Below are 19281 nucleotides of genomic sequence, written 5' to 3'. Positions count from 1 at the left end.
TTGTTCATTCCATCGCATAGAAGACGGGGTGCGAACACGATCAACAACAAAACTGTTCCATCGCAGCACACAAATCATACGCGAGTTAGCTGCTACCACTGGCCAGACGAAAAAGTCGATCGCGGTCGTGATGTTCGTTCGGTTCGGTCGTTACTGTTTATTTCTCCGCTCGTTTATTTTCAGTTGTGCCGAGTTTTGAATGGCATAAATTTGTGACATTTGTCGACGCCCGGATCGAGCTGATCTAACTACGCGATTGATTTGCGTTATCCACAAAAGATAAACAGAAGATATCGGGGAGATTGTGGTGCTGTGCTTTAGTAAGCGTTGTCGAATGGTGAAGTGGGTTGCAGAGGAATAATTGATCATGAGAGAAGGAAATTCGAAGAAGTGAATCCGCTTTAGCCATTTTTGTATGTGCCTCAGTACCCGGAGGAGTGGTGGGAAAGAGCCCTTGAGAAGCTATTTTCTCGCAGCAGGCATATATTGTTTAGTTTCGATATATGTTGGTCGGTTTGTGTGAAGAATTAATAAGCAGCATCGAAGTGATGCTAATAATGATGGAAGTGAAGCAAACGTGAAACAGTAGCTAAGTTGGAGTTATTATTTTCTGTTCACTGCCGAGAGTGTGTTCTCCAGTATCGAATAATTATAAGCGCTGAAGGTGACTGAAGCAGCCAAGCATAGGATTTAATCAAGGCTAACATCAGGCTGTTAAAAACGTTCATCGGATTGTTGGTGCCCTGCAAATCTAAACTGTCTGGTGAAACAAGTAAAAGGTAACATCTGTCGTGAAGATGCATCACAATTTATATTTTGCTTCGGATTGATTATATTTTCCCGCAGAATGAGCGTATAAAAGTGCACAGAATAAAATGCAAAAATGCACCTGTCTGTCTTTTCGTCTCTTTCCTTTACTTCTTTAGGGCACTCATGTTTACCTTTTTTGGTTTAATAATTGTAAGCTTTTGTATGCCACGCTGATGTCAAGTCAAACGTAGGAGTTGTGGAGTAATGTCATCATCTCCTTTCGTGTGTTTATTCTTGTTCCCAGGAATATATCCAACTTTGCAAATTATTGGAGACAATCAAAATATTACGCATCATCACAAGCGTTGTTTTCCTGCAAACAGCATTTTGATTTGATTGATTCATTTGTTTGCGGTCGCAATTGTTCAAATGCCACTTACCTCATCAATCGTTTTGTCCAGTGCAATGAAATAGATTCTGCTGAGCGGGAATCCCAAACTAGTAGCGTAATGGGATACGATTCGATCGATTATAAATTCTTTCCAAGTAAGCAACGGGTCAGTCAGATAAAAATCTGAATTTATGTGGCGCCCGACCCAAGCAGATGCTATAGAACTTTATGCAATAAGTTGGCTAGGGGAGGTGCAGGTAGAATGAATACCTACGCTAAACCTTTTGACGTGGGGCTACGTCTAACCGGAGTATATGGGGGGTAAAATGAAAACCTAAACACAGAACATGCAGGAAAAAATGAAAGATTCCGAATGCTTATAAATCGAACATTTCTTACTGGAACGGAAAGATGTTTACATCAATTGAAAGTGAATATTTTTACGCTTCTACTCGAACCGCGAAAGTTCATTCTCCTCTTGTGTCTGAAATGACGATTTCCCAGGCTTCTCAGTTTAAACGTACGTTTTAGGGAAACATATTCCGGTCTGCATAATGACAAACGAGTACAAGAATACTCAGCACCAAAAATGACTCCCGACTTGCATGTATTTGCAAAGCGGATTCCCCCAGGCACATTAATTTTGAAGTCCGTGTTAGGGAAACACAGCTTAGTGGGAAAAAATACCCCCGACTTGCATGTTTTGACGAAGCGGATTCCCCCAGGCACATCGATTTTGAAATCTGTGTTGGGGAAACAGTAAACCGGCCCAATCAAAAAAGTGGCAGTTAGGGCGTTTTAATAACGCTTGATATTTTACAGTTATTCAATTGTTCATCTCATAAAAAATAATATTTTATTAGTTGTGATAGACGCAAAGAAATATGTCCTATCAATAGATGCAAACATCTCTCCGATCTGTTAAGTAATGTTGGAGTTATAAGCAATCGAAATACGGGTAGGTTTAGCACACAAATCGGCAAAACAAATGTAAAGGGAAAAAGGAAGTTCATCCAGTTTTCATGAATTTTCACCGTTTAGAGATTAGCGAATTGTAACGTATAACATATCAAACAAATCTTAGAGAAATTCTAATCCGATTGATATGCAAATTATGAGAATTTATTCACAGTGAAAATAATTATTAACGTTATCTTTATTTCATTAAAACGTGACCTGTTTTCTGATTTGGCACCCTTCCTAAAAGACATAGTTCTACGTCAAAAGTTCCGGGGACTCTGAAAAGATTTAATGGCTTGCGTGGTTTTGTAGAATCAATACGAAAAGCAACGATTCATTCTCGCCTTTGTCAGAACAATACACTAATTGGTCATATGTCGCAATTTGTTTATTTTTTTCAATGCACGAATTGCACTGAGTATCTAACGAGAGCCATTTCCGTGCATTGCCATTCAACAAGCATCAAACACGCGTCTAATAGATGTACACAGTTGCAGTGATTAGAACGAAACATCGCGAGAATGACCATTTATGAAAAATCGCTTCTCGACTCTCGGTCAAAACCGTCAACAAAGCTACTTACTATGCAAGGGTGTAGTTTACTTCACAAATATTCTTTTTTCGCTATCCCCCTTCGTTGTTTCTATTCTAGCGTCTGTAAAAGTTGCCCGTTATTGACAGCTCTGTTCGGGAAAGCACACAAATGGACAACAAATTTATGGGGAAATGGGAATGCTTCCAATTTTCATCAATTTAAACCATATATGGGATTGTAATGTATAGCAAACAAATCTTAGACAATTTCCGATTAGATTGGTGTGCAAATCGTTAAAATCAGTTCGCAGCAAAAATAGTTATTAACGTTAACTTTATTTCATAAAAACGTGACCTGTTTTCTGATTTGGCACCCTTAATGTAAGACGTAGTCCTACGTCAAAATCAGTGTCGCGTTCAAGAAAAGAATCCCATTGCTAAGTAAATCGATTGTTATGTGAAAACAATTAGAATCGATCGCAAGCACGATCTTTATATTTGCTGGTCATTAAACGCTAAGGGATGTGACATGTTGCATAATTACCGCTTCATTACTTGCTTGTTTTACAACGCAACTGAGGAGCACCAATCAGAACGCGGGATTTTCATTTAAATAATGCTTGACATTGTTGAAGCTGTTCGATAGTTATTTTTATAGAGTGTATAATTTTATTTGTTGTAATAAGTGAGTAGAAATATTCCCTATCGATTGATGCTAATATCTATGGGATCTATCGAAAAATGGTGGTGCTTAATACGCATTTTTTTCTGTCTCTTCTCTCATTGCCTGTGGAACCAATGCTGCATTTGATACTTGTATCACGTACTAGCTGGCCCGGCAAACTTCGTCCCGCCCAAAATTTGTTTTTTGACATCCGAGGATCCTTATTTTGGTATAGATAGAAGAAGATATAGGAGTGCGTTTCATCACATTAAAATCCATTGCCAGTTTCGAACAAAGATCAATTTTGCTAGCGCAAACATCAACTGGACTAACAGTACTTGTCACTATGTAATTGTAGAACATATGGGAATTTAATTTCCCGAATTTTCCCTTTTTCCTTCAGATTTTTCCGAAAATTTTCAATTGTCATGTTTGGAGGGGTGTCATACCATCATAGAAACATTTCTCAAACCCAAAAACCCTCACATCCCAAATTGTGCTTGATTAGTTTTCGAGTTATGAAGAAATTTGTATTTCATTTGTATGACAGCCCACCCTTAGAGAGCGGGTGTGTCTCACCACCGTAAAAACATTTATTGCACCCTAAAACCGCCACATGTCAAATTTGGTTTCATTAATGGACAGCTGTTAATTCTCGAGTAATGCAGAAATTTGAATTTCATTTGTATGGCAGCACACCCCCCCCCCAACCCCCTTAGAGAGAGTGTGGAGAAAATAACCACCATAGAAACATTTATTGCACTCTAATACCTCAATATGCCCAATTTGGTTTCATTTGCTTGATTAATTCTCGTGTAATGCAGAAATTTGTGTTTCATTTGTATGGCAGCCCTCCCTAAGAGAAGGGGTATCTAACCATCATAAAACATTTATTGCACTTAAATACCTCAATATGCTCAATTTGGATTCATTTGCTTGAATAATTCTCGAGTAATGCAGAAATTTGTGTTTTATTTGTATGGCAGCCCCCCCTTAAAGAGGGGGTAGGAGAGTCTAACCATTATAAAAACATTTATTGCATCCTAATACCCCAATATGCCCAATTTGGTTTCATTAGCTTGAATAATTCTCGAGTAATGCTGAAATTTGTGTTTCATTTGAATGGAGGCCCCCCCTTAGAGAGAGGGGTGGAGAGTCTTACCACCATAGAAACATTTATTGCACCCTAGTACCTCAATATGCTAAATTTGGATCCATTTGCTTGAATAATTCTCGAGTAATGCAGAAATTTGTGTTTCATTTGTATGGCAGTCCCCCTTAGAGAGGGGGGAGGGGTCTCAAACTATCACGAAAACATTCCCCGGACCCAAAAACCCCTACATACCAATTTTCATGTTGATCGGTTCAGTAGTTTCCGAGTCCATAAGAATCAGACAGACAGACAGACAGACAAAAAACCATTTATATATATATAGATATCCAATGTCTTTGGATAGGTACCTGAAATGCAAATGATTGAGAAATCATTTCATTCACATAAAATAACACTCACTTGTTGACATATAGGGCCGTAATTTGGACATAACAAACGTTGCGAGCGCAATCTGTAAATCCAGATGCAACGACATGAAAGCCGATGCGCTGCTTATACCGGGCAAAATTGATCTGCTGTTTTGAAATATCTTCCATTCCTTTCATTCTTTTATCAAGTTGTGTTGGTACATGTGTGTGATAACAACATCAGGAATGGATGCTGTTTACTTGCTAGCTAGACTGAGGCTTATTCATACCAAAAAACGAGCAGAACGAATGCATTAGTTGCCTGTTATTGTAGGCAAGCACACAAATGGACAGAACAAATGTGGGGGAAAATTTAAATGCTTCCAATTTTCATTAATTCGTTTACGGATTAGGGAATCAAAATATATAGTATATCAAACTAATGTTACAGAATTTACGATTCGATTGGCATGTAAATCATCAGAATATGTTCGTAACAAATATAATTATTAACGTTAACCTTATTTCACAAAAACGTGACCTGCTTTTTGACTTGACACCCTTACTGAAAGACGTAGTCTTACGTCAAAAACGGGGTTTCTGGCTGTTTTAACTCTGTATTTCTCTTTTATTATTACACACATGAACCACACCAACTTGTAGACGAACAAGCATAGAAAAGAGAATAGAGAAAAAATAAGAAAGAGTCTTACTATACGATACTATATCAAGTTGTGAAAAATATTTTTACGGTGAAAGTCATTGGTTCAATTTTGATTATTGGCGTTAAAGAAACCTCAATGTTTAGGAAATATGTTTCGCAATCTTCCTTTTTCCGGGAAATTACGAAAAAATCGAACATTGGCCAAAAACTGCATTTTTTTCCTATGGAAGGTTCAATCGGAAGATTTTTCCTACATCACAATGCGTGTTCTTTCATCGAAGTAATATTGTAGAAAAGTCCAAAGACATAAAAAATTATCAAAGTTGATGTTCGATGTTTCTAACAGCTGGTTGTTCCCGATTTTACGGCCTTTTCCATTTAGCTGGTCGGATCAAAGCCCTCCTCCCCTATACCATAACGGCTTGCTTCGCATCCAAAAAGATTCTCTGCCAATTCCTGTTCTTGTTCGAAGATTTTTGTTAATCGAATCCCCATTTCTTTCACGGAGATTCAATGCACCAGGCGAGGGTAACATTATCTGAAACATCAGATGGCATTATTGAAAAACATGTCATTGATCGAGAAGATATGATAATTTCCTGTTGTTTACTGCTGAGTAATAGGATGAATGTGTACCTGTTTGTAAAGAGTTTAATTTTTAAACAACGAAAATTGCCATGCGGGTTATCTCAAGAAGCTTCAAATGATTCAAAAATACAGAGCGGCGCATAAGTCCGGCAACGCTCTCTGAAGGAAAAAAAAAAACGATCGCGCTGCAACTATCGAGCGTGTTGGTTTCTAAGCGGTTCAGAACTGCCGTCGTAGATGTAATACAGGTCGGACTCGATTATCCGGGATTCGATTATCCGGAATTTTAGACTTGATTATCCGGAGTATTTTATTTTTGATTTTCGGAAATTTTGAATAATTTGTATAATAATTCCATACTGAATAGCTAATATGGGTATCAAATGAAAGGGCTTAACTAGTAGAATGCAGTTAATTATGAAAAATGCAAATCCAAAATGGCGCCCACTACAAAATGGCGGATTTCATATTTTCTCAGAACCCCATCAATATGGGTATCAAATGAAAGGGCTTGACAAGTAGAATACAGTTATTTATGAAAAATGCAAATCCAAGATGGAGGCCACTACAAAATGGCGTATTTAATATTTTCTCAAAATCCCATCAATATGGGTATCAAATGAAAAGGGTTGACTAGTAAAATGCAGTTATTTATGAAAAATGCAAATCCAATATGGCCGCCACCACAAGATGACGCGATACAGTTATTTATGAAAAATGCAAATCTAAGATGGCGGCCATTACAAAATGACGGATTACAAATTTCCTCAGATCAATATGAGTATCAAATGAAAGAGCTTGACTAGTAGAACACAGTTATGAAAAATGCAAATCCAAAATGGTCGCCATCACAAAATGGCGCCATAATTTTTTTCAAAGCTCCATCAATATGGGTATCAAACAAAAATGTTCGACTGGTAGAACACAGTAGATCATAGAAAATCCAAATCCAAGATGACCGCAGTTCCCAAAAAAACAATTACTTTTTAATGGTTCCATTCAGCCTGCCCTGTTTGTATGTATGTTTGAGTGTTTGTAGGGCTGTCCGACATTAATAGAAAATTGACACCGTTCCTGTTGACTGATTGATCTGAAATTTGGAACATACATATTATAAAACTGCGTATTCCATGATCTTGAAAAATTTAATTTGTCCACCGCTAAAAAATGGCTGAATGGCTTGACTTGGAGAATCCACTACACTATGAACAACATAAATTCGAAAAGGTCGCCGCCACAAAATGGTCGACTATGTATTTTTTGAAATCCCCTCAATATTGGTATCAAATGAAATGATTTGACTAACAGAATACAGTACATCATCAAAATATTCCGAAGAAAATTAGGTAAGAAATAAAAATTGAAAAAAAAATTTTTTTGAATGGTTTTAATGTAGAGAAGTATACTTTACTAAAAAAGATAATTTACTGAAAACAAGAAAATAAAATAATTAAAAAAAACTTTTCAAGTTGAACGGTTTGATGTACTAAAAGCTAGAAAATAATAGGACAAGTATCAGTTAGTAGTTATCACATCCGTTCCTTCATTAATTTAGGGCAATGATGAGACTAAAATAAAATCGTGGGGTATATGATGAAACAACTAACTGTGGATAATGAAAATCCAACGTTTATTTCTTATGTAATTTTCTTCGGAATATTTTCATGATGTACTGTATTCTATTAGTCAAATCATTTCATTTGATACCGATATTGAGGGATTGCAAAAAATACATAGTCGACCATTAAGTGGCGGCGACCTTTTTGAATATATGTTGTTTATTATGTTTTGTGTTCAACAAGTCAAGTCATTCAGCCATTTTTTAGCGAAGGCCAAATTGATTTTTCAAGATTATGGAATACGTAGATTTATAATGACAGTAGAATTAAAGGTGTCTTCCAAATTTCAGATCAATCAGGTAACAGGAACGGTGTCAAATTTCTTTTAATGTCGGACAGCCCTACAAACACTCAAACATACATACATGATGGGATTTTGAGAAAATATATGCATAATCCGCCATTTTGTAGCGGCCGCCATCTTGGATTTTCAAGATCATGGAATACGCAGTTTTGTAATGACACCTGTTACGGACAGCTGAGGCTTATCGCGGATCGAGTTACAGATCCATAAGATAAGCAATATTTGAGATTATATTTAGAAAAGACCTCCAAGCGAGGTATAGAAACGTTTAGAAAGGACCAATGTAAGGCAATTAAAAGATGTAAGAGCTCAAGTGTTTTGTTAGGCTAGAAAACGCTTGTAGTTCGAAATTATTGCCGGTCATAAATTCAGAATGGACGAATATTTAAAGAGCGTCCGGTAAACAATTTAATGCATGCATCATTTAGGATGCATTTTTATTACCCTTTTCCATCCCTAGCTGCGCTCAGCCAGATACACCAGCAGGGTGTAATAAAATAAAAGGATGTTATTTAGAGCGAAGGATGGAAAGGGGAAATCCAAGAATAAGATAGGCGCACCGACGAGGTGCTATAAACTTAAGGTATTTTCTTAGGGTAGTGCAGCCGTCTCAGACTGCACGTTACCATACGCTAGAAGAAGGGACAAGGAAGGTAGATGATCTAAACGAAACCGATATGTTATCGGTTTTCAAGAGAGAGAGAGGGGATGTTCCTCGTCAATCTTAGTTTAAGGAACCATGTATATATTGTGAAACTTTTGAATAAATTTTTTAGTATTGTAACAGAACTCACGCGAAAGCGTTAAAATTTTTCTTTCAATAGAGAAATTTTTCATGGTGGCTCCAGAGAGGAGCAGTGAAGATTTCCAAAGTGGAAAAAAGTGAAACTCGCGAACTCTTCTCGACAGTGGATGCGAGAAGTGATAATTCGCGAAAATTTATCGGCAGTGGATGCCAACAGTGTTAATCGCGAATAAAAAGTCTTTTTCAAAGTTAATTCGCGAACTCTTCAAATAGCAGTGGATGCCAAAAGTGAAACTCTTCTCGGCAGTGGATGCGAGAAGTGATAATTCGCGAAAATTTATCGGCAGTGGATGCCAACAGTGTTAATCGCGAATAAAAAGTCTTTTTCAAAGTTAACTCGCGAACTCTTCTCAGCAGTGGATGCGAGAAGTGATAATTCGCGAAAATTTATCGGCAGTGGATGCCAACAGTGTTAATCGCGAATAAAAAGTCTTTTTCAAAGATAATTTGCGAACTCTTCAATCGGCAGTGGATGCCAAAAGTGTTTCTTTCAACCGAAATAAACATTGTGAATTGATTAAGAAACCGGCAGTGGATGCCAAAAGTGTTCCTTTCAAACGGAGACAAATATAAGTGAATTAACCAGCAAAAACCTTAAGCAGCAGTAGACGCAGCAGCACCAGCAGTAGCACCACCAGAGGTGACAACAACATCCGAGCCAGAAGGCCTCCCAGGACAAGGAGAGAATCGCCCAAGCACCAACACGGAAAGACGGAGATAGGACCGGATCAACAAAAAAGGTGTGATTTTTCCATTTTAGTTTAGTCATGTCTTATCAATTCATTAGGAATAAGAATGGCAATTGCCGCTTGTGCAATGAGCCTGATTCTAGGGACGATTTAGTCGCGTGCGATGAATGTGACCGATGGTTCCATTTGACATGCGCAGGCCTAAATAAAAAACCTAAACAAACAGAAAGATGGATATGCCCCAAATGCAAGACCATAGAGAACGAATTGTTAAGACTTCAAAAAACACAACCAACACCAATAGAAGAGATGATGAATATCCATAGAGAATCTATGCGGGCTCTAGTAGAAACTCTTAAAATTAAGAACGAGGGTAGAGAAGAAACCCCTGATTCAAATAGACTGTTACACCGGCAATCTCTCTTAGACCTCCCCTATTTTGATGGGTCATATAAGATATGGCCTAGATTTAAAATAACGTTCGAAGAAACTACCCTTCAAGGAAACTTTTCCGATTTAGAAAATATAAATCGTTTACAGAAATATCTCAAAGGAGACGCGCTGAAATTAGTGAGCGCTCTTTTAATCGATAAAGCTAATGTTCCAAAAATAATGGAAAAACTAAATCTACGGTTCGGAAATCCCGAAACCATTTATTCGAATTTATTGAAGGAAATGCTAAATGCGAGGAATCCACATTTTGGATCACCCCAAACAATGATTGATTTTGTAACATCGCTTGATTGTTTCGTGACAAATATAAAAATACTAAAACACGATGAATATCTCAATGATCCTAGATTGATTCGTGATTTAGTTTTAAAACTTCCAAACGACTTGCATCATCAATGGATCAAGTTTGTAGCTGATACAAAGAAAACAAGAGATATAATTGATCCATTTATACCGACGCTAGAGGACCTTTATAATTGGTTAAAACCTCAAGAAGAGTTGGCCACGATGCTACAGTCGGAGAGGAAAGAAAAACCTCATAAGAGCGGATATCTGAATACACATGCTGTAAAGGAACAAAAATATAGGCCGAAGCGCCTACCAAAGTGTTTCGCATGCCGAAACGAGCATAAGACATCAGAATGTTCAATTTTTAAAAATATGAACGTTCAACAAAGGAGTGATTTTATTTTTAAACACAGGCTATGTTTAGCATGTTGTAATTATACAAACCACATGGCAAAAGATTGCAGGATCGCAAAGCCTTGTGGAATCGATGGATGCAAACTTAGACACCACGCATTACTGCATAGAGCAACTCAGAGAGATGCTAACCTTAATAATACAGAAAGCGTTAATTGTCATGTAAATAAAGAGAACAAAATACTGTATCAAATCCTTCCAGTTACATTGGGCTGCGGAAAAAAGGAAATTAAAACTTTCGCATTTTTAGACCCTGGGTCATCAGTAAGTTTGATTCACGCTGATATTAAAAATAAACTTGGAACACAAGGGCGTAACAACCCCTTAACGCTGGTTTGGACTAATGGCGAAACTCAGCAAGAACTAGATAGTGAAGAAATTTCCCTAAGTATACAAGGATGCAATAATCAACGTTATAACATACATAATTTGAGGACTGTGTCGGAATTATCTCTTCCCTCACAGTCAATGAATATTCATGAATTACGACGAGAATACAATCACTTAGAAGATATAACTCTCGAAGGATATGAAAATGCTATGCCAAAAATACTGTTAGGTTTACCGCATTCGTTTTTGATAAGCGGTAGGGAGACGCGATCAGGTAAATTTAATGAACCAGTCGCACAGAACACTAAACTCGGATGGGTTTTGTTCGGGCAAACTAACGAACATAAAAAATTGAAAGGACACGTGCTGATGAACGACGAAATTGATTCATCAGATTATTTCAATAAAATGATGGAAAATTATTTTAGCCTAGAAGATTTCGGGATAAAAGTACCTGTAAAAACCTTGATGTCTAACGATGAAAAAAGATCGATTGATATCATGAATTCCACTTTGAAATATGAAGAAGGAAGTTATGAAATTGGGCTGCTTTGGAAACAGGAGGATGTACAATTTCCGCATAGCTATCAATCAGCCATGAACAGACTACGTGGTCAAGAATCAAAAATGCGTAAAAATCAATGTCTACGTAAATGGTATGTTGAGAAAATAAAGGAATATGAAACCAAGGGATACGCTAGAAAACTCACTCCCACAGAACAGCAGCAACGTGATCCAAAAATATTTTACTTACCGCACTTTACAGTTGTGAACCTAAATAAACAGCCCATAAAGCCACGGCTTGTTTTTGATGCCGCTGCTAAGGTTAAGGGAGAGTCCCTAAACACGAATTTATTACAAGGCCCGGATGCAACGACGTCGCTATTTGGAGTGTTAATACGATTTAGAGAAGGAAAATTTGCGATAACTGGAGACATCAAAGAAATGTTTCATCAAGTTAAAATAAGAAAGGAAGATCAAAATGCCCAAAGGTTTTTATTTAGGGAAAACTTTGACGAAGATCCCGACGTGTATGTGATGCAAGTGATGACCTTTGGAGCTACCTGCTCGCCCGCATGCGCACAGTTTGTTAAAAACACAAATGCTGAGAAATTCAGAGAAAGTCATCTTCAGGCAGTAGAGGCCATTCAAAACAACCATTACGTGGATGACTACCTAGATAGTTTCGACGATTTAGAAAATGCCTCAAAAATTGTGAACGAAGTTATTACCATTCACAAATATGGGCACTTCAATATCAGAAATTTTATATCCAACAGTAATGAGCTATTGGGACAAATCCCGGAAGAAAATAGAACGGAAGTTAAAGAAGACTTATTAGGAAAATTTGAGGAATCATATGAAAAAGTACTCGGAGTGTATTGGGATACAAAAAAGGATTTTATTCGCTACAAGGTGGATATTCCTGTTACACAGGAGTTTACGAAACGAAAACTGCTTTCACAAAGCATGAGTGTTTACGATCCACTTGGTTTATTATCACATATAACAATTCAATCTCGAATTCTAATGCAGGAGCTCTGGAAAAGTGGAATAACATGGGATGAACAATTAAACCCAGCACTAAAGAAAAAATGGGAGAACTGGCACACAAAACTGGAAGAAGCAAGAGCAATAAGAATACCACGTTCATATGCCAATTCTTCTCACCCAAAAGAACGAGAACTACATGTCTTCGTTGATGCATCTGAGAATGCTTATGCAGCAGCAGTATACTTAAGGAGTGTATATGAGTCACACATTGATGTCAATATCGTGGCTGCCAAGGCAAGAGTCGCACCAACTAAAATGCTTTCCATACCACGACTCGAATTACAAGCCGCTGTATTAGGAAGCAGATTGGCTAAGACAGTAAAAAACGAGCTACGTCTATCAATAGATAGAGTAGTATTTTGGTCAGATTCCAAAACTGTATTAGCATGGATTCGTTCAGAACCACGCAAGTACAAACAGTTTGTTGCCTTACGGATAGGAGAAATATTAGAAACCACATACGTAAACCAGTGGAAATGGGTGAATAGTAGGAATAATCCAGCGGATGAAGCTACGAAATTATCAAATAGTAATTCAATCTGGTTTACAGGCCCACAGTTCTTATATGATAATGAAGAAAACTGGCCAAATGAAGTTCAGAGAAGCGACACTGACGAAGAATTAAGACCACTGCACACTATTCAATCGAAAGAGTTTAGTGGTCTGAAAAGCATTCACATAAATTGGTGTTCGGATTTTGTGAGATTGAAGCGTTCTGTTGCAATTGCATTCAAATATATCGATTGGCTGAAATCAAAATGCAGGAACCAAAGCTTCAATAAAAATATTGACAAGGAGGACCTGGATTATGCTGAGCTCGTTTTAATATATAAGGCTCAATGGGAGTCATATCCCAAAGAAATGGAACTCTTACAAAATAAAATGAAAATTCATAAGGGAAGTGAAATTCGAGCACTTAGCCCGGAAATTTGCACGGATGGAATAATGAGATCAAAGGGACGTATTGAGAACGCTAACTGTTTACCAACTTCAGCCAGAACACCTATCATTCTGTCCTACAAGCATTATGTGAGCACTTTGATATTACGTCATTATCACGAAAAATATCGACATAAAAACCTGGAGACTGCCATAGCGGCAGTGCGACAAAAATTCTGGATAACAAACATCAGAGTTGCTATTAAGACAGTTAGAAGGAAGTGCCAATTTTGTAAAAATATGTCTGCGGAGCCAATTCCTCCAATGATGGCAGCCCTACCACGTTCTAGAACTACACCATATTGTAAGCCATTCACGTATACAGGCACAGATTATTTCGGCCCTTATGGCGTGTCTATTGGAAGACGCACTGAAAAACGTTGGGGATGTTTGTTTACTTGTATGACAACAAGAGCAGTACATCTCGAATTAGCACAAGATATGAGCTCAGACTCTTTTATTATATGTTTCCGAAATTTACAATATCGTAGAGGTAAAGTGCAAGAGTTGTTCAGCGACAATGGAACTAATTTCATTGGAGCAAGAAACGAATTTGAGAAAATTCTTAGAAGGCTATCAGACGACGGAGTCAAATGGCATTTTAATCCTCCCGCTTCACCGCATTTCGGTGGAGTATGGGAAAGAATGGTGAGAGAAGTTAAAAGCCTTTTACCTCAAAAACAAGAAACCATACCAGAGTATGAACTTAGAACCATACTAACCGAAGTTGAATTCCTCATTAACAATCGCCCGTTAACGCATATTCCTTTAGATACAGAAGACGATGAGGTTTTAACTCCTAATCACTTTCTGTTAGGTTGCGCTGGTGAAGCTGTCATTACAATCGACGACGTTTCCAAAGCAGAAGCAACTCGTCAACACTGGAAAAGAGCGCAATCAATTGTTAAGGGATATTGGAATCGGTGGATAAAAGAATACCTCCCAACCCTAACTAAAAGAAATAAATGGTTGGAGAAGACTAAACCTATAAAGGTAGGGGATATCGTGGTTTTTGCCGATGAAGAAAAGAAAGGTAAATGGCATAAGGGCAAGGTGATAAGAACAACAACTAATATGGATGGGCAAGTTAGATCTGCTACCGTGGAAACAATTAAAGGTGAAATTACTAGACCAGCTGTAAAATTAGCAGTATTAGATGTAAGTAAGAACAATGAAATCGAGAGCTCAAAAGATACCACTATTTCCTCACCACCTCTTAACTTTGTTGGAATAATTAAAAGTGCCCCAGGGAGTAAAGAGGAAATTAAGGGACCGCGAAATCCTCAAGAATGGGAAGTAAGAAAAACGGTTAACATCGAGCATGTAAAAGAGCTGGCGTCAAAATTGAAACCGAAGCCACAAACAAAAAAGAAAGTCATAGGTAAAATAAGACCATATACCGGCACGATACAAAAGGCTATCGTAACCGCAATGGCAATTCTAGTACTGGTAAATTTGACAAATGCCGTCAACATCCAGCCTATTGAGGAAGGGGGTTTAATGTTTGATCATGTTGGGTCATGTATAGTAAAGCGAGGAATTTGGAGGACAAATATTGTATCCAACTTAATTCCTAACGACGATATTTCTATGCTAGACTCTATTCATTCGAACTTAGAAAGAACCTTGAAGTTCATGGGGAATGTAACTCAAGACAGCGCTTTGACAGAACTTGTAATGTCGATAGAACGACAATGTAACAATGCAAAACAAGAAATAAATTTTTTATCACGATCAAAAAGGAGTCGTGGAATACTTGGGTTTTTGAAAGACCTGTTATTTGGGAGTAATGATGTGGAAGACGAAGTACAGTCTTTGCGTATTCACGAAGAGCAAAAACTTCATGATATCTCACAAACCATGAGACTATTGAATCAAAGAAGCAAAAATATGGGAGATGAATTAAGCGTAAGAATTCGTAGACTAAATGAAGGAATGTTATCTTTGAAGGGAAAGTATTCCGAAGAAAGAACTAATATATTCGCAAGAAAATGTTTTGAGACCACAACGTTAGCTTTGCAATTGATTGATGGCATAACTCGAAAATACAGGATAATTAAGACTCACCCTTTAGCCGAAAATGAAATGCAAAAGGCAATTCAAAATATAAAGAAGCAATTACCAGAAGGATACTCAATCCTTAGAGACCCACTTGCAGTTAAATACAACATTAAAATTGAAAATGGAACAGTAAATATAATAATGGAAAATGTAATTATTAATAAGGAAAACTTCGAAGTATTCAATGTAATCCCTATTCCTGAAAATGGAAGTGTTATAAAAATAGATCACCATGTAATAGCAATTAATAATAAACATGAATTTTTTTACCCAGATGGAAATTTAATAAAGCTTAATGAAAGTCATTATGTGGTAAATCAGCCAGAATTAACCAGAGTTCCAGATTGCATAGCTGGAGCATTACTTCATGAAACGATAAAACAAAAATGCTCAACAAAGATGATGGAAGAACCATACACCATGTTAACAAAATTGAATAAGATCAACTCTATATTGTACACAACGAGCGACCCTAGCAAGATAATAATCCATTGTAATAATGTAGCCATGTCACCGCCTTATAAGAACGCGATCATAGAACTGTTCCCAGATTGTAAGATCCTAACAGAAAAAACTATTCGTTATGCCCAAATATCTGGACATAACGGGGAAGCTAGAATATTTTTTAAACCTATTCAGAAACTACCATATGTACTAGAAAAACCAAACATAAATGAAAATTTGAATACAACTATCTCGAGTAGAAATCCATATGAAAAGGTAGATATAAAGGATACAGTAATACCTGAAGACGATTTTATAAAAAAGAAACACGTATATACATTTGGAGGTACCATAACTGTTATTTCAATGATTATAATAGTAGGAATTTACGTATACATAAAATTAAAGAGAAGAAGTAATAGACAAAATAATAGAAGAAATGATGATCCGCCTTCGTTATTAGACATGATACGGCTAAATAGAGTTCAGGAAGAATCAAGAAATATTCCTATTATTTTAAACCGTGATAGTTGTCTATAATTGAGTAAATCTATGTAGTAGATTTACGGAGTCCGGAATGTTACGGACAGCTGAGGCTTATCGCGGATCGAGTTACAGATCCATAAGATAAGCAATATTTGAGATTATATTTAGAAAAGACCTCCAAGCGAGGTATAGAAACGTTTAGAAAGGACCAATGTAAGGCAATTAAAAGATGTAAGAGCTCAAGTGTTTTGTTAGGCTAGAAAACGCTTGTAGTTCGAAATTATTGCCGGTCATAAATTCAGAATGGACGAATATTTAAAGAGCGTCCGGTAAACAATTTAATGCATGCATCATTTAGGATGCATTTTTATTACCCTTTTCCATCCCTAGCTGCGCTCAGCCAGATACACCAGCAGGGTGTAATAAAATAAAAGGATGTTATTTAGAGCGAAGGATGGAAAGGGGAAATCCAAGAATAAGATAGGCGCACCGACGAGGTGCTATAAACTTAAGGTATTTTCTTAGGGTAGTGCAGCCGTCTCAGACTGCACGTTACCATACGCTAGAAGAAGGGACAAGGAAGGTAGATGATCTAAACGAAACCGATATGTTATCGGTTTTCAAGAGAGAGAGAGGGGATGTTCCTCGTCAATCTTAGTTTAAGGAACCATGTATATATTGTGAAACTTTTGAATAAATTTTTTAGTATTGTAACAGAACTCACGCGAAAGCGTTAAAATTTTTCTTTCAATAGAGAAATTTTTCAACACCAGAGATAAAGATGTGTTCCAAATTCCAGATCAAGGGGGTTAAATTTCTATTAATGTGGTACAGCGCTACATACCAAGTTACAAAGTCACAAACATACAAACGGGTCAACCTAGATAAAACCGTTTAATAAATAAGTTCAAATAATGATTATATTTAGTTTACCGTGAGAAAATTCGTTTTTTTTTACTCGATTATCCGGAGTGAAAAAAAAATCAATACTCCGGATAATCGAGTCCGACCTGTATATATGTCAGAGGTATATTTGTGCAAATCGGTTGCGTGACTTATGCGCCTGATTAGTGAACAATTCTGTGAAGCTCACTGACGTCAAATTCGCAACGTTCGATCACTTGGAGACGGCGACTAAACGTGGCGACAATGATTCACCCATATTTGTCCACTATCGGTTAACGTCAATTAAGCAGTGAAGTAGAAAGACTAACCAGCGATGATAACCCTGAGACACTAGCTACGCATAGTTCTCGAAATTTCAGGGGGGAATGATTAAATTTAGTTATTTGTCATTACAATAACATCGGTCTGCTGCGCCAATTCAATTGCATGAGTAGATTTCCCAGGTCTCAGCGAGCGAAAATCGACGACAAACAAACCTAGTTCCAACCAAAACAGCTGGTGATGTGTGCCTGGTTAAGACATAGTGCGATCACAATGAACCAAGACCTCGCTCTTTTTTTTTGCAATACGAACTGATTGCCAGCTGGGTCCTTCACCCGGTTTCAGCTCGACGTGAACGGTGGTAGACCATTCCAAGATCAGTGAACTTTTGTTGTGGCTCGAAATTAATCTCGTTTTTTAAATCATGGTATCTTGGTGGACGGGGCGTTGTATGTGCAACCGTTCCCGCCTGTGTTTCAGCTTGAGGCTATAGATCACAACCCCCGATCATAAGTCCGATTTACTCTGGGCTGTGGTAGTGAGTAACTCGCTTTGCGGCGGTGGTTATTTGAATTGGGACAATTGAACATTTTCAAGTATTACAGACTGTGGCATTATTTAATGCAGCAATCTGTCTAAACTCCGAAAGTTTCAAAGAAAACATCCGCGGCTCAATTGACCGACTGTGCAACCGTATCTATGTGCGCTGCACTTTGATCGATTTGCTACTGCAGCAGCCGTCATCTGTTCCACACTTCAAATCAACATCAAATGTAACCACCAGGTCTAAACACAGACAGATGAACTGCTGTAGACGGGGATGAGGTAAAATGCACTTCAATTGGAATGCAATGATTACATGGAGGCAACGCGTCTATCCTGCGTGCGACTTGTGAACACTGTGCACATCAATTCCATAAGCGGGTAGCGGTCTACCTCACTGACAGTTTTTACTGTCCGACGCTGGTAAGAGTTGATATCGTCGTTGGCACGTTTCAGCAGTTTTTGTTGTGTTTAATTTCATCACTGTGGTTGCGTTGATTATGTTAATACTGGTTGCTTAAGTAATTGCATATCAGCATCAATTTTTTCGATAGGCGACTGATTCTTGGTTTGAGATCAATCTAGGGTCAATTAAAGCAGATATGCTAATTGGATTGCGATCATTCAACAAAATGCCCTGAGAAATGAAGTAACTTTTTCATCGATGGGTATATTATAATCAAGAGATTGACTGGATTCCTGGTTAGGTAATTAATAAAGTATGTAGTATATCTAAAAATAGTTCGATAACCCCTTGTTTGTTAAAAGTATCAGTCTTTCCTTCCATAACTGAAGTACTAAGTGCTGCAGGAAAGAGTATGATGCTAAAAATGATAAGTGAATTATAGGAATATACCACGCGTAGCTACGTTGCAATAACCAACACGACAAAATATGCGGAATGATATTGATAGGAGCCAAGACAGAAAAAATCATCGCTTCCGTGAACAAAGTCCAAGAGAAGAAAACTGAGAGGAGATACAGTGATAGACATTCGTTTAGCCGCACTTGAAAAAAAAACTTGAAACACTTACAAAACAACTAGGAATGTTCTTTTTATCGTGATACTTATTTGCTGTAGTGATAGTATATTTAAGTCACTTTTATTGAAAGGACGTACGTAACAATCACACACACACAAGGCGGCATCGGTGGATATAAACATTCAAACGT

At 37.5% G+C, this 19281-nt stretch overlaps 1 protein-coding gene across 2 annotated transcripts in view; it reads left to right on the top strand.

The window, feature by feature from the left end:
• The first annotated feature begins 16 nt into the window (after positions 1-16).
• Positions 17-19281, top strand: part of LOC129765388 (activated Cdc42 kinase Ack) — a 75906-nt gene continuing 56641 nt past the window's right edge. For both annotated transcript variants that reach the window (XM_055765660.1, XM_055765659.1), the window contains exon 1: positions 17-779. The gene's annotated coding sequence lies outside the window, so the exon portion shown is untranslated. The remainder of the gene's footprint in view (positions 780-19281) is intronic.

Source organism: Toxorhynchites rutilus, chromosome 2 (genome assembly GCF_029784135.1).
Source record: "Toxorhynchites rutilus septentrionalis strain SRP chromosome 2, ASM2978413v1, whole genome shotgun sequence".
Classification (NCBI taxonomy): domain Eukaryota; kingdom Metazoa; phylum Arthropoda; class Insecta; order Diptera; family Culicidae; genus Toxorhynchites; species Toxorhynchites rutilus.
The sequence above is the reverse complement of the archived record's forward strand: the minus strand, read 5'-3'. Positions and strand labels throughout refer to the sequence as shown.